Source organism: Nipponia nippon, unplaced genomic scaffold, assembly GCF_047370975.1.
Source record: "Nipponia nippon isolate SJK-2023a ecotype South Korea unplaced genomic scaffold, ASM4737097v1 scaffold_9, whole genome shotgun sequence".
NCBI classification, from domain to species: Eukaryota; Metazoa; Chordata; class Aves; order Pelecaniformes; family Threskiornithidae; genus Nipponia; species Nipponia nippon.
In genome coordinates, this window is record NW_028262413.1 from 42,472,998 (window position 1) to 42,489,479 (window position 16,482).

Below are 16,482 nucleotides of genomic sequence, written 5' to 3' on the forward strand. Positions count from 1 at the left end.
GCATGCATATCAGTCAAAGTGACTGCTGAAGTATGTAAATATTAATGATGCTGTTCTGTCAGGTTTGCTGGGTGAGCCTGTTGCAGAGGAACATCATCACCGATGGGGCTGGGTTATGACAGGGGTTTATCATGGTGACCAAGAATGTGGGGGATGCCCCTCTATTGTGCCGATACCTGAAGTGGTTTCCATGGCAGTAGTCAAAATCGGAGACAGTGTCCTGGTAAGGTTGGCATATGAGACAGTTTCTATGGTGTTAGCTAAAAAAAGCACGATAACTAGTTTTATTTGGGTGTCTGTGGTGTTTTTGGGAGGTGCTATGAGGACTGGGGTTGATGCTGTAGACAGGCAGGTGATGTGGTCGCGCTGGCTCTTTCCACCGGCAGGGCGTAGGAGCGGGTTGAGGATGTACAACGCAGAGGACGCCCAGGGCAGCTGGCTGTGCTCGGGTCGGGAGAACCAAGGCTTTTGTGGCACCGCTTTCTGTGGTGAGGCGGAGCCGGTGCCCGGGCCTGGCCGGCAGGTGGGCTCTGCCAGGGCCTAGGCTGGGCTGCTGCCTACCAAGGGCTAAGGAGAAAACGGAGGTGCTTTTTGTGGGGATGGCGGCACAGGGCGCGGTGCCACGCTGGGCCGTTGGGTGAGGGGTTCTCGCAAGCCAAGTTCCCTAACTTGAAAGTTGAACCTCGCTGTGGATCGGTGCAGGCTGGGGAAAGGCGCCTTGGGCAGGCTGAGGTACGAAGGCATTTCTGAAGCCTGGGCTAGAAGAGAAGGCGGTGCCCAGACCAAGCGGGGTCACGGCTGAGCTGAGGCGGGGTGGAGCCGGGGACGCCCCGGCCAGGTGGGGCTGGGGCGCGGGAGGCAGCAGGGCCCAGGGCCGCCGGCGGGGCGGGCGCTCCCGGCCACCTCCCGCTGAGGGGAGGCTGCTGCGGACGGGGCGCGAGCCCGCGGCGGGCGGGGCGGGGGCGCGAGGAGGCGGGCAGGAGCCAATGGGGAGCGGCCGGCGCCGCTCGCCAATACTCGGCGGCGGGGAGCGCGGCCAATGGGAGGCCGGCGGCCGCCGTGCGCGCGGGCCCGGAGTGGGGAGGTCGAAGGAGGGCGCGGGGCGGCCAATGGGAGCGGTGCGCGCGCTCGGGGCTAGCGGGGAGGGCGCGGCGCGGCCAATGGGGAGCGGCGCTGGGAGCGCGCGCAGCCGGGGGCGGGGCGAAGGAGGAGGGGGGGCGGCTGCGCGCCGTGGGTAGGGGGCAGGGGCGCGGCCCCGCCCCTTCCTCGCCGCAGTGAGTAGGGAGCGGGCGGCCATGTTGTGCGGGGGGGAGGGGAGGAAGGAGTTGAGAGGAGACGGGAGAGACTCCCTCACACACACGGCACAAGATGGCCGGGGAAGCAGCCGCAGCTGCAGCCGGGCTCCCGGGCGCCTTCCCCGCCGCTCGGAGCGGGGAGGCCCGGCGAGCGCCCCCGGGTGCCGGTCTCGGGGGCTAAGTCGGGCCCGGCGCTCAGGGGGTTCCGGGGCGACGGAGGGCGGCGAGCCGGGCTGCCGTGCGGGGCTGCCGACGGGCGGAGGGCAATGGCGCCGGGCTCCGCAGCTCTGCCCGCGCCTCTGCCTCGCCGGGCGGGCGCGGGGCCGTCCTTCGCCGCGGGCAGGGCGAGGAGGGGAGCGGCGCCCCATTCTCGGGGCCCCCGTCGCCCGCCAGCGGGCTGCTCTTCGCCGGGTAAGTGCCTGGGTCTCCTGGCTTCTCATTGTCCTTTGTCCTTGGGAGGAAAAACAAAATGTCCTTGGAGCCGGGAGGGGGAGGGGGCGCCCGCCGCTCCCTGCCCCCCCCGCCGCTCCCTGAGGGGAGCCTCGGGGACCCCTCTCGGTCTCCGCGACCCCTTTCGGGTGAGGGGGGAGCCGGGCAGCTTGGGGAGGGAGCGGCGGGGGAAGGGGGTGCCGCAGCGGGAGCCCGGCTGGGCGGCCGCCCCGGTGACACCGGTCGGCTGCCGGGCTGCAGAGCGCTCCCCCTCCCCCCCGCTCCTGCAGCAGCGAGGGGGCTCCGCACGCCCCGTCCCCCGGTGCAGCACGGAGGAGGACGGGGGCAGCGGCAGGCGGGTTCCCCAATGCAGCAGGGAGGAGGGGGGGGCTGCAGACCTGTTCCCCTCCAGTGCAGCGTGGAAGGGGGGCATCTGCAAACCAGCTTAGAACTCCAATGCAGCAGTGGAGGGAGGGGGGAGAGGTGAAGACTATACTACATCATCAGTTAAATGTTTAGCCCCGAGCCCGTCTCTGTTTAAAGAGCGTTTGTTGCCCGTTGCTGCTCAGATGGGGATATGTTTTCGTAGTTTGTAAGAACAAAGACGCCATGTCCTTTTCTCTTAAAAATAAAACTTGGTGTTTTTTTCGTGGGGTGTTGGCTTTTAACTCTTTCTAAACCAGTAAGAAAAAACAGGCTGCGGATGAGACAGCTTAGTACTTTGCTGAAACAATAGATAGAAATTTACTTCACTTGAAAAACAGCAGTTCAGGTGCAGAACTTTAAACAAAACTCTTAAGAATTACGTGCAATATGATTTTGCAATTAAAACGGCAATACGAAAACTTACAAGCTTAAAAAAAAACAAAGCTCGGTCATGCCAAGTCTACAGTTTAAAGTTGGCAAAATACTACAGTTATGATTTAGACGACACTACGAGAAGAAAAGGTAGTTACTTAAATGTGAATTACATGATAAGGAAACGAATGGGTTTGTGTGTGACATAAGAAGCTTTTAAAAAGCACTTCTTGGGTGTCAGGTTTTTTTTTAGTATTCAGTTTATACATTTTTTTGGGGGCTCGCAGTCATTTCTGTTTACGTAGCATTTTTATCGTTGTTTCGATGGTTAATAATTTAGAAGTTGTACAACACCTATTGCAAGACTTTCTAAAAATGCAAGTTTAAATGGGATGCCTGATGTTTGTTTTGCGTTGGCTTGCATTCAGCAATTCCCAATTTAAGGGTAAAATTGTAATTCCAAATGTAGAAAAAGTCACTGTAGTAGAGAAAGAGGTAAATATTAAGAACTTTAGTTTTAATTGGAGATTGTGTATAGCCATATTTGTCGGATTTATCTGGTGTACACTTGTAGAGGATTATAAAACACCGTGCAGGTTTTAAATTTTTCAATTGGAGGTAAATCTACATTTTTCGGTACTTCCTCTGCAAATACAAATCCGTCATTACAACAATGAAAGCTGGCTTTTTGGGGAAATATAAATATAAGTTTCAGAAACCATTGGACTTCTGTCACCTTTATGCAAAGTGTTCGGTATCTTTATTTTAGATTTGGATTATGGTGGTTTTATAACCCCAGCAACAGTTCTGCAGTGTAGAACAGGTTCTGACATATATACTTTGCTGAAAAGAAAGTTCTAGCTTTAGGTGGGTGTCTGCTGTATTTTATTTTTTTTTTTAATATATTAGGGGATAATTTTTTAAATAGCTTTAACTTGTTTCTTTCGGCGACTGAAATAAAATAGCAGTCTCTGAAAATAAATTGCTCTTAATTCTTAACATAGTTTATTTAATGGTTCTGCATTTTTTGTATATATAAGGTGTAGGAGTTTTAATTTATATTTAGATATCTTCTTAATGTAACATTAAAATGTTTTTTTTTTTAAATTACCCACACATTTACAGAATGACTCCAGACTTCTTCTAGAATATGAAATAGTGGTGATAAATATAACTGCTGCAAAATAAAATGTTAAGCCTTTTCACAAAAGGCAAGAAAAGTTGGCTAGAGGTAGTGCAAATATGGTGTTCCTTGTGTTAAAGAGCATAGTTTGGGATCTGATTAAAGGTTAAAGCAGCTGAAGGTTTTAAAACTGTATTCTGAAGGGCAAAAAAGATATCTTTTTTGGGGAGATCAAGTAACTTATGACTTAAAATTCAGAGAAGCTGATGACAGAAGCCATTTTAAAATTACTTTGCTATCACTAGAGGTTTTATTTAATTTTGCATAGCCTTCTAAAGACTTTAATGTGGAAAAAAGTACAAGGACTGGGAAGTACTGTGTGATAAATTACTCTTAAGATAAAAAAAATCTTAAATTGGCTAGACATTTGATCTTTAAGTCATTCAAAATTAAAGTAATGGGAGACAGAAGAGCAGATTGCAGTTATTCATGCAAAAATATAGATCATGCGTGTTGTATGTCAGTCACTCTTCATCTCCAGAGTTTTTCTTCAGCCAAGTATGTACAGCCACCCGTACTTTTATTTTTAGAGTTGAGTTCTAAAGATAAAGTTACTGCTATCATAAGTTTTTCCTAACTTAATTACCTAAAGATCAATAAATTTCAAGCATCTGACTTGTTCTGCTTTTCTAAAGCAAAATGCTGAAAATTTCCATACTTTCTTTTTTTAGGTAGAATTGCATGAACAATACCTTATTTCCAGACTGGCTTCCAGAAGAATTGTTCATACCTTATTTTCTTAGGTAAGCGTGGTTATAACTTGTGGTAGTATGTTCATTTCCTTTTTATTTTTTTGGTCTTGGGATTTGCCTTTTTGCTACTGTGCAGATGGGGGGAATCTCATTTTTAAATTGGAGGGGACACATTTTATAAATTATCTGAACTTCTTAAAAGCCTTTTTTTGGAAGATATGGGTAGACTGTCTTAAAATAATGTGATGTTTATGCTGCTACTTCTGTATAAATTTTAGTTTACTAAGGCTATTTAATAAGTGGATTGTTATTTTTTTATGTACGTACATTGTATTTGGTGGGAAATGACAGTATTTTCATATAAACCCAGAAGTTCTGTAGGTCTCATTTCACCAGTGAAAACACGCATCGAACTTTAAAAATTGTTTGGTTTTTGTACTTAATGCGTTTGTAGCATTAACGCTTGGGAATATTGTAGAATTAGTATATGACAGTAATAACCCTAAACTTCAGGTATTTATACAGAAGGAGATTTTTGGGGCCTGTTTCTTGTTTTTGGAGACCTGAATGCTAATGCTTGGCAAGGATAGAATATTATGTTTTGGTACTGTAGGTAAAATTTTTATTAATCATAAGACACCTTACGTGTTTTGAAAAAGTTTATATTGGTTGAGAACATTAGAACTGTAGGTAAAATCTGTATGTACCTTTGTTTTCAGACAAACCTGGTGTTTTTGTTTTTGTGTTTTTTTTTTTTTCTTAAAGGCTGTTACTGGATATTGTTCTTGCTTCCAAAGATTCAGATGGCTGGTTGGGTAAAAGACCTTGAGCCAAATTCTGTACTGTGCATACCAGGTATGTTATACTGTGTTGTGTTTTTGTTTTTTTGTGTGTGTTTTTTATTATTATCCTGGAAGTAATTTTTTTTTAATTAGCAAAATAAACATTGAACGTTTAAGCTACAGTGTTTTACCTTGTTGAATTTTCTTTCAAGTTTTAGTGCATTTGAAAACTGTTAGTGTGTACTAAATACAGTAATGTTAATGTCTCCTTACACATCTTCTAAGATTTTTATGGTTACTGATAAATAAGACTTTTTTTAAGAATCTGAAATGACCATGTCAACACATTGTAAAATAAAGCTGTGCTTATGAGGATTGCCATCTCTGCTGTGGACATTCAGTCTAATCAAACTTTAGAAATGCTTTTCCTTCAGTTCGAGGTATTTGTTCATTAGCAAGTGACACTTACAACCTTTTCTTTTCCAATAAAGTGTTTTTATACAATAAACTTAGAAATTCTCTTTTCACTGTAAATTTTGCTCTAAAAGCCTAAACCTGCACCCAGTTGTTAAGAAGTATCTTGCTGTCCTCCTTGCAGTATAAACAAATCAGCTTTCTAATATTTGATTATTTTTTCTTTTTTACATTTTAAGGCTCTGCATTTAGAGACAGAGTAACACGTTACATTTGAGTCATGATTTCACCACCGTGTAATTAAAAGTTGGGGATCTTGTTTGCCTGTCTTAACTGGTTCCTTTTCACAGCTTACCATGCTAATGTACTTCAATACGTATTCAGGACCTCAAAGTGTAAGGCGTCTTCGTGAAGACATGTATATCAGGATTCTCAAAAATACTCTTGATAATTTGCTTTTAAAAATTACGTAGTTTATCACAATAACTTAAGAATACAGATCTTAGGAAACCCTACCTGAGTGCAGCTGTTCTGTTTGGCTTGGATGAAGGTTTCAGCCTGTACATATAAGAGAAGTCGTATACCAATATTGCATGAGCTTCTTAAAAATGTCTCTTTAAGTTGTAATAAACCTTTGTGTGCAGCAAGTCGCTGCTAATATGCCAGACAGAATTCAGCTAGTATTTATAGATATAGACATGTACCATACACCATGGCTGTCCTGCAACAAAACATGGCTAGCGAACAAGGCTGTTAGGTATGTGCTAGAACTTCGTTGTGTAACTGTCTGATGTGAAGTTTGGGAATTAGAAGTTTGTGTTAGAAACGATCTGGTACCTTGAGAAGAACAGCAGAACATATTTGAAATCCCACGTGAATTTTCAGTCACCAGATATTGCACAGTTACGATAAAGGCAAGACTAGCCCGATTCACATAAAAGTCTGGTAGTAATGATGGGACTGAACTTGTCAAACTCAGGACTTGTTTTCCTAAAGTTAAATCCTTAAATGTCTAAAGCTGCAACTTTTAATTGACCTACTCTTAAATAAAAGAATTACAGTGCTCAAAAGCAGAGTCATCTTGACTGACCTGAGCATTTTATGATGAATACAAAATTGAACACTTTGATCTTAATGGTCTTACGTATTTCCTATATTGTCGTGATGCTGTTTGTGCTCAATAGATATTATAGTAAAAACAGTTCTAAATGTCTGCTGTTACTTTCGTGAGCTCTTTCTGGCTGTCTTTTCTTGTAAGAACAACATGTTTTCATCTAGTAAATGGCAGCTTCATCTTTAGGTTGGGTAGATCTCGGTAGGCTAGATGCACGCTAACAGGGACTTGAGGAAAGTTTTAAGTTTGTGACCACCCTGCAGCATACTGAGAAGGATTGACGAGGTCAGAAGAATGCTGTCTGGTCGAGTCTTAATAACTCTTTCAGTAGAGGAAGCTGTTCCTTTGTGGTGATACGAAGCCATATTAAGTATTCTCATAGAATTCATTTGTTACCATTGACAGCTTATATGGAAAAACATTGGTGTGGTGATATATATCATCTTTGCCAAAATACATTCTCAGTTTATCCTGGGAAAGAATCTGATGTCAGGTAAATAGCGTCTGACCTCACCTCATGCTGTAAAAGGAGATGCGCTTTCCTGATTCTTAGCAGGGCCAATCTTTTGGTGAAGGAGTCATGGACCTATGATACAAGGCATCTTTTATGTGGCATAGGCCATACTGTACTTATGACATCTCATTCTATAATTTAAAAATAAATATAAGCCATGTCTATAAGACTACCTAAAAACAAGTAAATCCATATTTATTTTTAAATAGGGGATGGTTTTTTAATCACATAGGGGCTACAGCAATTACTGTGAGTAGTCTGATTAAAATATTTTAGTTTGACATTATTAAATAAATTGAATGTTAAATAGGAAATACAGGTGTTAATCTGAAAGGCTAATTTTTTTCAGCTGAAACTTGTATTTACTAGCTCTATAGTTCGTGGCTCTTGGCATAAACCTTCAGGTTTTGTGATGCATTCTATAGTTTGGGAGTGAATGTGTTTTGGATATTAAAATTTGAAAACTCAAAATACAGTGGTATATTTTATAATAGCGGAAAAATGATTGCTCGTGTGATCATATAAATGAAATGTAATATGTTATTAACATCTTGGTGCCATTTTTGTAAAAACTCATTGTTTGGTTCCTTCATTCACATCAGAGTAGGGAAGTCTTATTACTATGAAGTGATACCACCCTGACAAATATTAGATTCCTTTTGCAAAATTTTGCTGAGGTCAGAATAATGCACTCTGATCAAGTCTTAGTAACTTTTTCAGTAGAGGAAGCTGTTCCTACGTGGTGATGTAAAGCCATATTAAGTATCCTCATTCAAGTTTCTGTGAAATTACCATAACTGGATGCTAACTCTAGAATTAAAGAAAAGAGTAACCAACTTGAATGCAGATTTTAGCTGTGCTGTAAATTATTAAAAATGACTGAGAGCTGTGAGTTGAAAATCTTTCAATTATTAACTTTACCTGGTCTTTATGTATTAAATTGTAATTTCTAAGTGGTGTGTTTTTGAGCGAAATGGGACAGGAGATTTAAAAGGCATAAGTAAGCGTCTTTACCTAGTTCATGTCTTTGCTTTGCATGACTGATAGATGCCTCGTGGATGATCAAAGTTCAGCAACCATGTTGTGTTTCCTCTACAAAGTGCCCATCCACCATTTTAGAAGTACTTCAGTTTTGTGCTTCCATTTAATAGCAGCTGTTGGGTCACATTTTGAAAGCACGTTTTAAACCTCTATATTTCATGTTCATTTGGATGTTCTGCATGTTTGTGCTAGTTTACTACTATAATTTTTTATCATTTCCCCTGTCTAAAGGGATCTTTTTCCATATTAATAATTTCAAGTAAATTATATCAATAAAGAAATTACAGTTCTGTCCATCACAGCTCTCCTTTCTTTCTACACATTTAGCTATTAGTTTGAAGAGGAGAATTTAGAAGATTGTAGAAAATTATGCATACTACATCACTGATAGGTTCATTAATTTTTACATATTTGATGCTATATTCCAATATAAGTAGATTCTGAGAGATCACAAGAGAAGCAGGCTGCTTGTATGTGTTAGGTGGATAACTCATGGTAGTGGGTGACTTCATGCAGTTGAAATTTACAGTAAAAGAAGAGGGGTTCAAAGTTCTTCTAGAGTTTTAGGTCTTATTTTAATCTTACTAATTCTGCTTAAGGTGATTTTGATTAAATGTTTATTGATGTGGATTGCCAATGAGCATTTCCAAATTTGGGCCTTGTCCATATATGGATGACTTGTTCTGTATTAGTGTTTTAAATGATTCCACTGCATCTAGCTGATACCACCTCTTTGTAAAATGAGTATTTTAATTATTTTTATGTGAAGGACAGATGAGTTAGTTTCAGCATACTTCCACTGGATGCCTGATTGATCTTTTTCAAAAATTTCAAAACAGTTTTTTTGTTGTTGTTGTTGCTTCGTTTCTCAAGGGATTTGCATACAGGAATGGGTCTGAATTTCTTGGGTGGTTTGCACAGGTTCTTTGATAACAGGTTGCCTAGTGATACTTCAATTTTTTTATAAAAATGTCTTTTGTACCATATGCTATGATCTGCTGGGAATGTTTGGGTTTTTTTTTGTTTGTTTGGGTTTTTTTGTTGTGTTTTTGGTTTTTTTTTTTCATTTGAGGGTAGGGCTTTTGTAATAGTCTTAGGCTAGTGCTCTGGTCTTTATTTTTTAATTTTCTTTTAATTCAAGTGTTTAATATATCATTTTCCCTACAGATATGTTGAGGAATTGATTTACTCACTGTAAGCAAAATAACTTCTCTTGGTTGAAGCACTGGTAAGTTGTTATTCCTAATAACATTTACTTTTTAGCTTTAAGGAAAAAAAAAACCCAACAAACCAAATGAGCACACATGGCTATAATGTTTAACTTGCTAAAGTTTTTGGCTGAATATATCCTGAAGTTCCGTAAAGTTTGTCTGTGTGCACATGTGTGTTTCTAGAAGGCTCAGTTAGAAGGACCACAGGAGCAGTCTTGCTGGGCTCTTAGGAAATAAAGCTATGCTTGGATAGTACTCTCAACCTGTCTCACTGGAAAACAGCTTTCATACCTAACTGTAGTTCTTTGGTCTTCTGCTTCTGTGATTTGACTCCATATTTCGTTGAGAAGTATTAAATCATAGATTTGCTTGTTCAGAAGGGTTTGGTACACAAACGTCTGTCTCTACAGAGAAGTACTACACACAATTTGGGTAACAAATGGTGTGGAAAGTATCATAGCAGGAAGAACTTGTCTTACAAGCATCTCGTGTTGTCCTTTTATGCTTCAGTGAGGATCTTTGAGCAGATAGTAACTGTCTTCTGTTCTATGATTGTTCTGTTTCTGTTCTTCATTCATAAAGCTTCAGCTTTGCAGAAAATGGTATGTAATGCTGAGACAGTTTCCTGTATTAAACTGCTAGCTGATAGACTTCATTTAGGAATCATTCCTCATATAGTCAAAATGCAAAATTGGCAGGCTTGAGTAGAAAAACTCATTCAGTTCTATGCTGGATGAATATGGGGATAGGATTTTCTCCAGTTCCCTTGAGTAAAAGGAATTTGGTCTTGATGACCTTTTGCTTCTCTGGCACATTCTGTGACTCTCTTGGGAGTTGTCTCTGGAAAGACCCAAGTCCTTTTGTCTTCCTGTCTGCTTAAAATTCAGACTCCTTGATTCTACATTTTTAATTAGGGCATCCATTGCATTTTGTGCACATGAATTAACCTTTTTTTTTTAGTGGGAAGCTCTATTCCTGTAGAACTATGCTTCAGAATATATGCTTTTCTTTAAAAGAGACAGTTTCTTGGAGACAGTTCTTTCAGTATGACGTGCTACCTGATTGAGTAATGCCTTCCTTAGACTGCAGACAGCTTGAGAAAATGTCGTTCTCTCGTTTCAGTGGATAGATGATAGTGATTTTTAACTGTCCAATGGCTATGTGTGTTAGCAGAGACCTTCAACAACCATGCCTGCCTTGTATAAACTGCCATCTATGCTGCCTCAGGTGCTCGAGAAGCAGCTGCTCCCAGTTTGTATTCCACAGTCCCATGGTTTCTTCTCATCTACTCACATGATCTGGAGACTAATGTAGAGCTCTTTTGAAAGGAAGAGGGAGGGAGTATGGGGGTGTAAGGTGCAAACCTCACTAGGCCATGTTATCGTGGCCTTGTGCTGCTTGTTGGTACGTTTCATTTTGAACCAATTTTATCACTGAGTTTTCAGTCCTGAAGCAAAATAGTAGAATTCATGAACTTTGAGGAATTCAGTTACATGTGCTCAGTTTTGATGATCTTTGATTAATGTTTCATCTCTTCTGCCACTGTGTTCTGTAAGTTTTATTACTTTGTTCTTTCAGAAGTCTTAAGCTATTTTTCACACTGCAGGTATGTGTAGAACAGCATATTTCCTGCTATGGTAGAAGTAAATGTTACTGCTTCCAACTATTCCTCAAAACTCTTCCTGTGCTGTCCACTGCTGCCTTTTTTCCCCAATCACCTGCTATAATATCTAAACATGTGACTCGTTCCCTTTTTATATTAATCTTCATCTGTTTCCTACATCTTCCTATGTGCATTTTTTCTGTTTTCTCTCATTGGATTGTAAATTAGCTGTCATCAGATCTGGTTTCTTGAGCAGGAATTTGGCTTTTCAGTTACACACAGAGTAATTCTTCCATCCTTTTCTGTTTTAGAATCCTTACCTAAAGGAAGGGGTAAATGTGAAACTCTTAATTGACTTAGAAACAGTTGTCTTCAAAAAGAGTTGCTTCAAAATGCATTTATAAAAACATCCAAAAGTATGGATCTTGAAAGATCTAGTATTACCCTCTCTGGTTGACATAGATAATGTTTAGTTGCAGCACTGATTTTAATTTTTTTTTTAATAGAAGGGGGAAAATACTTGAAAACGCCAGGAGCTTTATTGAAGTTGGCATACTTTGCTTAATGCAATGAAATTTATTATTTAAAAATAATACCCACAAAAGAGCGCATCTGTGAATAAAGTCACATCTTACCCGAAATTAATCTCTAAATCTGATAAACCTGGCGCACAGTCTTTCTTAGCTAAAAATACCTGATCCTACACGAGTTGTGCTTTTACTGCTGTGCTTACTGAACATCTAGTAGTGGTAAAAGCAGACTTAGGACTGTCCAGAGTACTTAGTTACTTTTAAAGATTGGACAGAACGTCATTATGGACTTTAGATGTCAATAAAGGGCACATCTGCTTTTTCTTTGAGTGTAAAAGTTACCAGACGTGCCTTTGAAAATAAAATCTTGCTTTAATGAACTTTGAAGTGTAGAACTTCAGGTTTGGTTTGCTTGGAACCTCATTCTGTCTATTCAGCTCCCTCTGTTGGAGTGAATTCCCTTTACTAGCACTATGTCACCTTGGTTTTTAAGTTTAAGCCTCAGTGTGAGAGATTTCACTCTGGAAAACTTTGTAAATGTACCGGTGTCTTACGCACTTGTGGTGATGCCTGGGTGTTTTACATGTTATTGGCTTTCAATCTCATACGTAAGAAATGCAAGGTTTCAATAGACATGAAATTGCTGAGGCCATGGTTTTGGCCATAAGAAATGTCTTTTTATTGCTGTGTTCTCTTAATAGGTAGAGCAACAAATAAGGAATTACAAAAAACTGAAGAGAAAAATTTTGTAAACCCTTATGTTTCAAAACTGTTGCCTTAAACCTTTAGGCATGGTTGTGAATGGTTTTTGTCTGTTGATACAGAGTGTCAATATGTTACCAGTGATTTCAAGGAAACTTTGAAAGTTTGAAACTTTGAAAGCATGACTACCTAGGTCCCTTATTTATCATGACCAAAATGCTGTGTTTGCAAACAAATGCAGTAAATAGTAGATAATAAAGCTTGAAAAATGGGATAGTTCCTATCTGATGTTACAGAAGGAATGAAATATTAATGTCATCTAGCAAAAAACCTGGGCTATTCAATAGCTACCTTAAGTGTAGGATCACTGCATATGTCTTGGTGGTGGTGGAGTATATTTTTGCAACATTATTGAAACTGCTCAGTAAAATGTGCCTTAATTCGTAAGTAAACAAATGCTGTGAAATCTTTTAAAGCAAATGTAGATTTCACATGAAAAAGTATACAGATTGCTATTAATATTTTGGCCATTACCGTGGCATCTTTTTGATGTATGAATAACTTTTAGAACAAGGGCTCTTGTAGCATGTTCTTAATTACAATATATCATCAGTTCTGTTTACTGCTAATTATTTTACAAGGTCAAGAGAAGAGTTTAAAAGGAATGTGGTGGGTTACTTGCAAAGTTTTTGGTACAACCAAATGTAGGTGAACCTCATAGGGAAACTTGCCCTTAAATTGCTTTTGGCACATCTCGTTAGTGTCTAAGGCAGAAGGCTAACCCAACTGAAAAGGGCCTTTCAAGGTTGACTAATATGTTACTAAATGACATTTTTGAGAGGTGGGGAAAGCTGATGCCAGTAATTAAATTTCCTTGTGCTAAGCTTCTTACAATAACTCTAAAAATTATATTAATGGTCTTATTTATGAGGATTCCGCTGTGCTCATGTTAGTACTTCTGAATGCGTGATTGTGACAATAATGGGCAACTTTCTCGTGGTTTATTTTTCATGTTTTGGTACCTCCGTCAAGGCATTAGCGTTAAAAATTATTCAAAGTTTTAATTTACCTTCAAATGCCTAAATGGGTTTGAAATTGGACTAGTATATCACTAAGAACTAAAAAGACCCCCAAACCCAAGACAACCCCCAAAAACTGTTTATTCAGTTTGTGGGGGGGAGGGGGGAGGAAATCTTTCGAAATATTTAATTCCTGTCTTAACTGAGGATGAGTTGAATGCTTGAAACAAAGAATTTCTGCAAACTTGAATGTTCAGTTTCTGGTTCTGAAAATGTGAAGATCCTGTGGTTGAATACTATTACAACTACGCATGTTGCCCAATGCAAAGCAAAGTGAATTACCAGATCCTGCATTCCACTTCTATGTGCTGTACTTCTTTTCCATTGTATTTAAAACAAGGAATTCTATAGAGGAATATAAAAGAGGACATATGGGCAGTTATGAAAGTCAGTCTGAGGCTTGTTGCACTGGTTCCATTGCTGTTTGCTTTGCTGTAACTGGTTATTTTGAAATGAGAATGGGGAAATGGGAGTGGTGAGGCAGAGACCACTAGATGGCTCCACCGATTGTTGCTGTACTGTGGGTAATTTCTGCATCACTTCTTGTAAGAATCCGCCCAGGATTATCAGGGGAACAACATAGTGGTGGACTTGGCTTTCGGACTAAAATGAGGTTAAAGCTATGCACATTCAAAAGAATAAATTGACGTTGGAGTGCAGAGACTCAATCATGAAGACATTTTAAACCCCTTTTTTCTATGTCAGTCTCTTCTACAGTTAGCATTGGTTTTAAAATGATGCTCTTAACACTTAGTAACTTCCTGTACTTAATTTTTTGCACGTTAGGAGGAGTAGTATTTTTTTTTTTAGTATAGGAGCTTATTTTTCTTGGAAGAAAATGTTCAGATTGGGACATTTGGTTTGTATTTATCCATGTGGAAGTCATTTGATCAGTTTGGTTTGTCACTCACCTGTGGGCTTGGTTGCTCTTATATGAAGAGTAAAGTTGGAATATGGATCAGGAGTAGTATGGCGGCCTTGCTAAAGGCAACTAGTGTAACTTGTTACGATTTTCATCTGCCTTCTGACACATCCTTTCCCACCAGTCACTAAACCAGTCATTGTCATTCCGTTTGTTTATAAGTGTGTGTTTGCTGTTGCACTGTCTTTCTTTCATGAGCTGGAAAACTGGGTTAAGATGGTGGAAAGTCTTGTCTCCAGTCACCATCTGTATACAGGAAACCAGTTTTCATGCCTATTACATTGGTTTGGATGGATCTATGTCTTTGAAGAAAGGAGCATGGACAGTAGTTAAAAAATGTGGCTTATTATAATAAACTTGGTTTTCTACTAAGCAGTATCAGCTTTAGTAGATGGGTCAGTCCAATAAAGATGGTTGCCAGAGCAATTATCTCAGATTTCCCACTTGATTTCTCTGGTGTTTAGCACTACGGAGAAATTTCAAATGGAACTTACGGAGCCTGGAAGGGTTCTTGAACTTCTAATTGTTCCTCCCCTACTTCTTTATAGTTTTGGTTAAAGTTTATATTTTTGACTCTTGAACTGATGATGATTTGATATTGTTTGTTGATGATAAAAGTAGATGTTCCGGAATGTGTAATGTGGAATGAAGCATCAGTTATATGTTTAAACTATCTTCAAGATACAGTAGTTGAATGTCTTAGTTTAAAGATATGACCTGTATTCCAACAGCATTTTTCTTTTAATTTTCCATAAAGAATCCAATCAGATGAAGAGTGTCAAAAGGAGTCTACGAATGAGACACCAAGATGGCAGTTCCACTGTTGATTGAGAGGTTGAGGAAATGGACTAATGCATGAGTGCTGTGATATGTCTGTCCAAGAAAAGGATGTTAAAACGTGGACTCTCGTGTTATTAAACCAGAGAAGATCTGGGTTGTGACCATCCTATCAAAATGGACTTTGCACTTGAATTAATCAGGGGACTGTATCAGTGACTATCCAATGATGGATCTGTTTGAGGACTGGGTGGCAAAATTTTACTCTTGGGTTGTGTATGCATAACAGGCAAATTCATTTGGTAAGAGATCTGTTGCTACCCCTTTGGAGAAAATGTAATGTTTTTTTAAGTGACTTAATAAAAGGTTTTGGTTTCTTTCACACTTTGTGTTTGTCCTTTCTGGCTGAATATATTTTTTTTTTTTATTATTGTGTTGATATTGAAGTGGGTTACATTTTTGGTTGCTGTTAAAGTGAGAAATACTTTAGCTGCTAAGCACTAAAGGCAAGGTAAAATTTTGCGCTATACTTGATTTAAAATGTGGTTTTCATTTGCAAATGATCTTCACTTTGCCATGACTTCCAATGCATTTTTATTCACTGGTTTGTTCATTCAGGTGCTTAATGTTAGAGGTTTTTCAGTACTTGGCCTATTGTCAGGGTACTTCTGCTGAACTTTCTGAAGTTATTTTAAGATGGAATTGATACCAATTGAAAGCTGGGCAAATATGACAATAAAGGAGTACTTGAATGTTTTGTATAACTTTTTTAGGTATGCTTCTTCGGTTGTGTATGGGTACAGAAACTTTTCAAGGTATTTCCTGGACATCATACTTCCTCAACAGTCTATTTTGTCTTAAAATTGTTCTGTGCAAGTGTCCAATCTGCTTCACTGCTATTTAATGGAGGCTTAGCTGCATGATACTGTACCATGTATTTGATGAGCAAAAATAGTTATTTTTGATATTGCTACAGATGACATTAATCTTTACAAATTAATTTTAAAATGGTTCTAATGTTCAAAAAACAATTTCCTTTCAAGTTTCTTGTGGATCAAATAGTTAAACTGTGGCCACCTTCCTATGTATGTTTCACCTGAAATTCATAGTTGTCTTTGGTTTATGCTGGAGGGCCAAGATGACAAACCTGGCCCTGAGATAACCTGGGTGTTTTCTTTTAAAAACAAACGAAATACAAACAAAAACAAACAAACCCCCATTGTGTGTGTTTAACCATTTGGCTTGCTCAGGCTTCTTTGTGAATATCCATTTTTACCATGGTGAATTGTTCATACCTGTTCAATCCAGCTGTTTTGATGATACACCAGTTTGCTTGCTCGGGTTTGGTTTTGTCATGTGTTATGTGGTGGAGTTGGATACTGGGACCAGCCTAAAG

The 16,482-nt window shown here is 39.8% G+C and overlaps 1 protein-coding gene across 2 annotated transcripts in view; it reads left to right on the forward strand.

The window, feature by feature from the left end:
- The first annotated feature begins 1,269 nt into the window (after positions 1–1,269).
- The window catches only part of CHD2 (chromodomain helicase DNA binding protein 2), a 70,481-nt gene continuing 55,268 nt past the window's right edge, over positions 1,270–16,482 (forward strand). Inside the window, exons 1-4 of one of the 2 annotated variants that reach the window (XM_087744368.1) lie at positions 1,270–1,706; positions 4,377–4,448; positions 5,163–5,252; positions 9,430–9,490. The gene's annotated coding sequence lies outside the window, so the exon portion shown is untranslated. The remainder of the gene's footprint in view (positions 1,707–4,376; positions 4,449–5,162; positions 5,253–9,429; positions 9,491–16,482) is intronic. The other variant, XM_087744369.1, reaches the window with a different exon arrangement.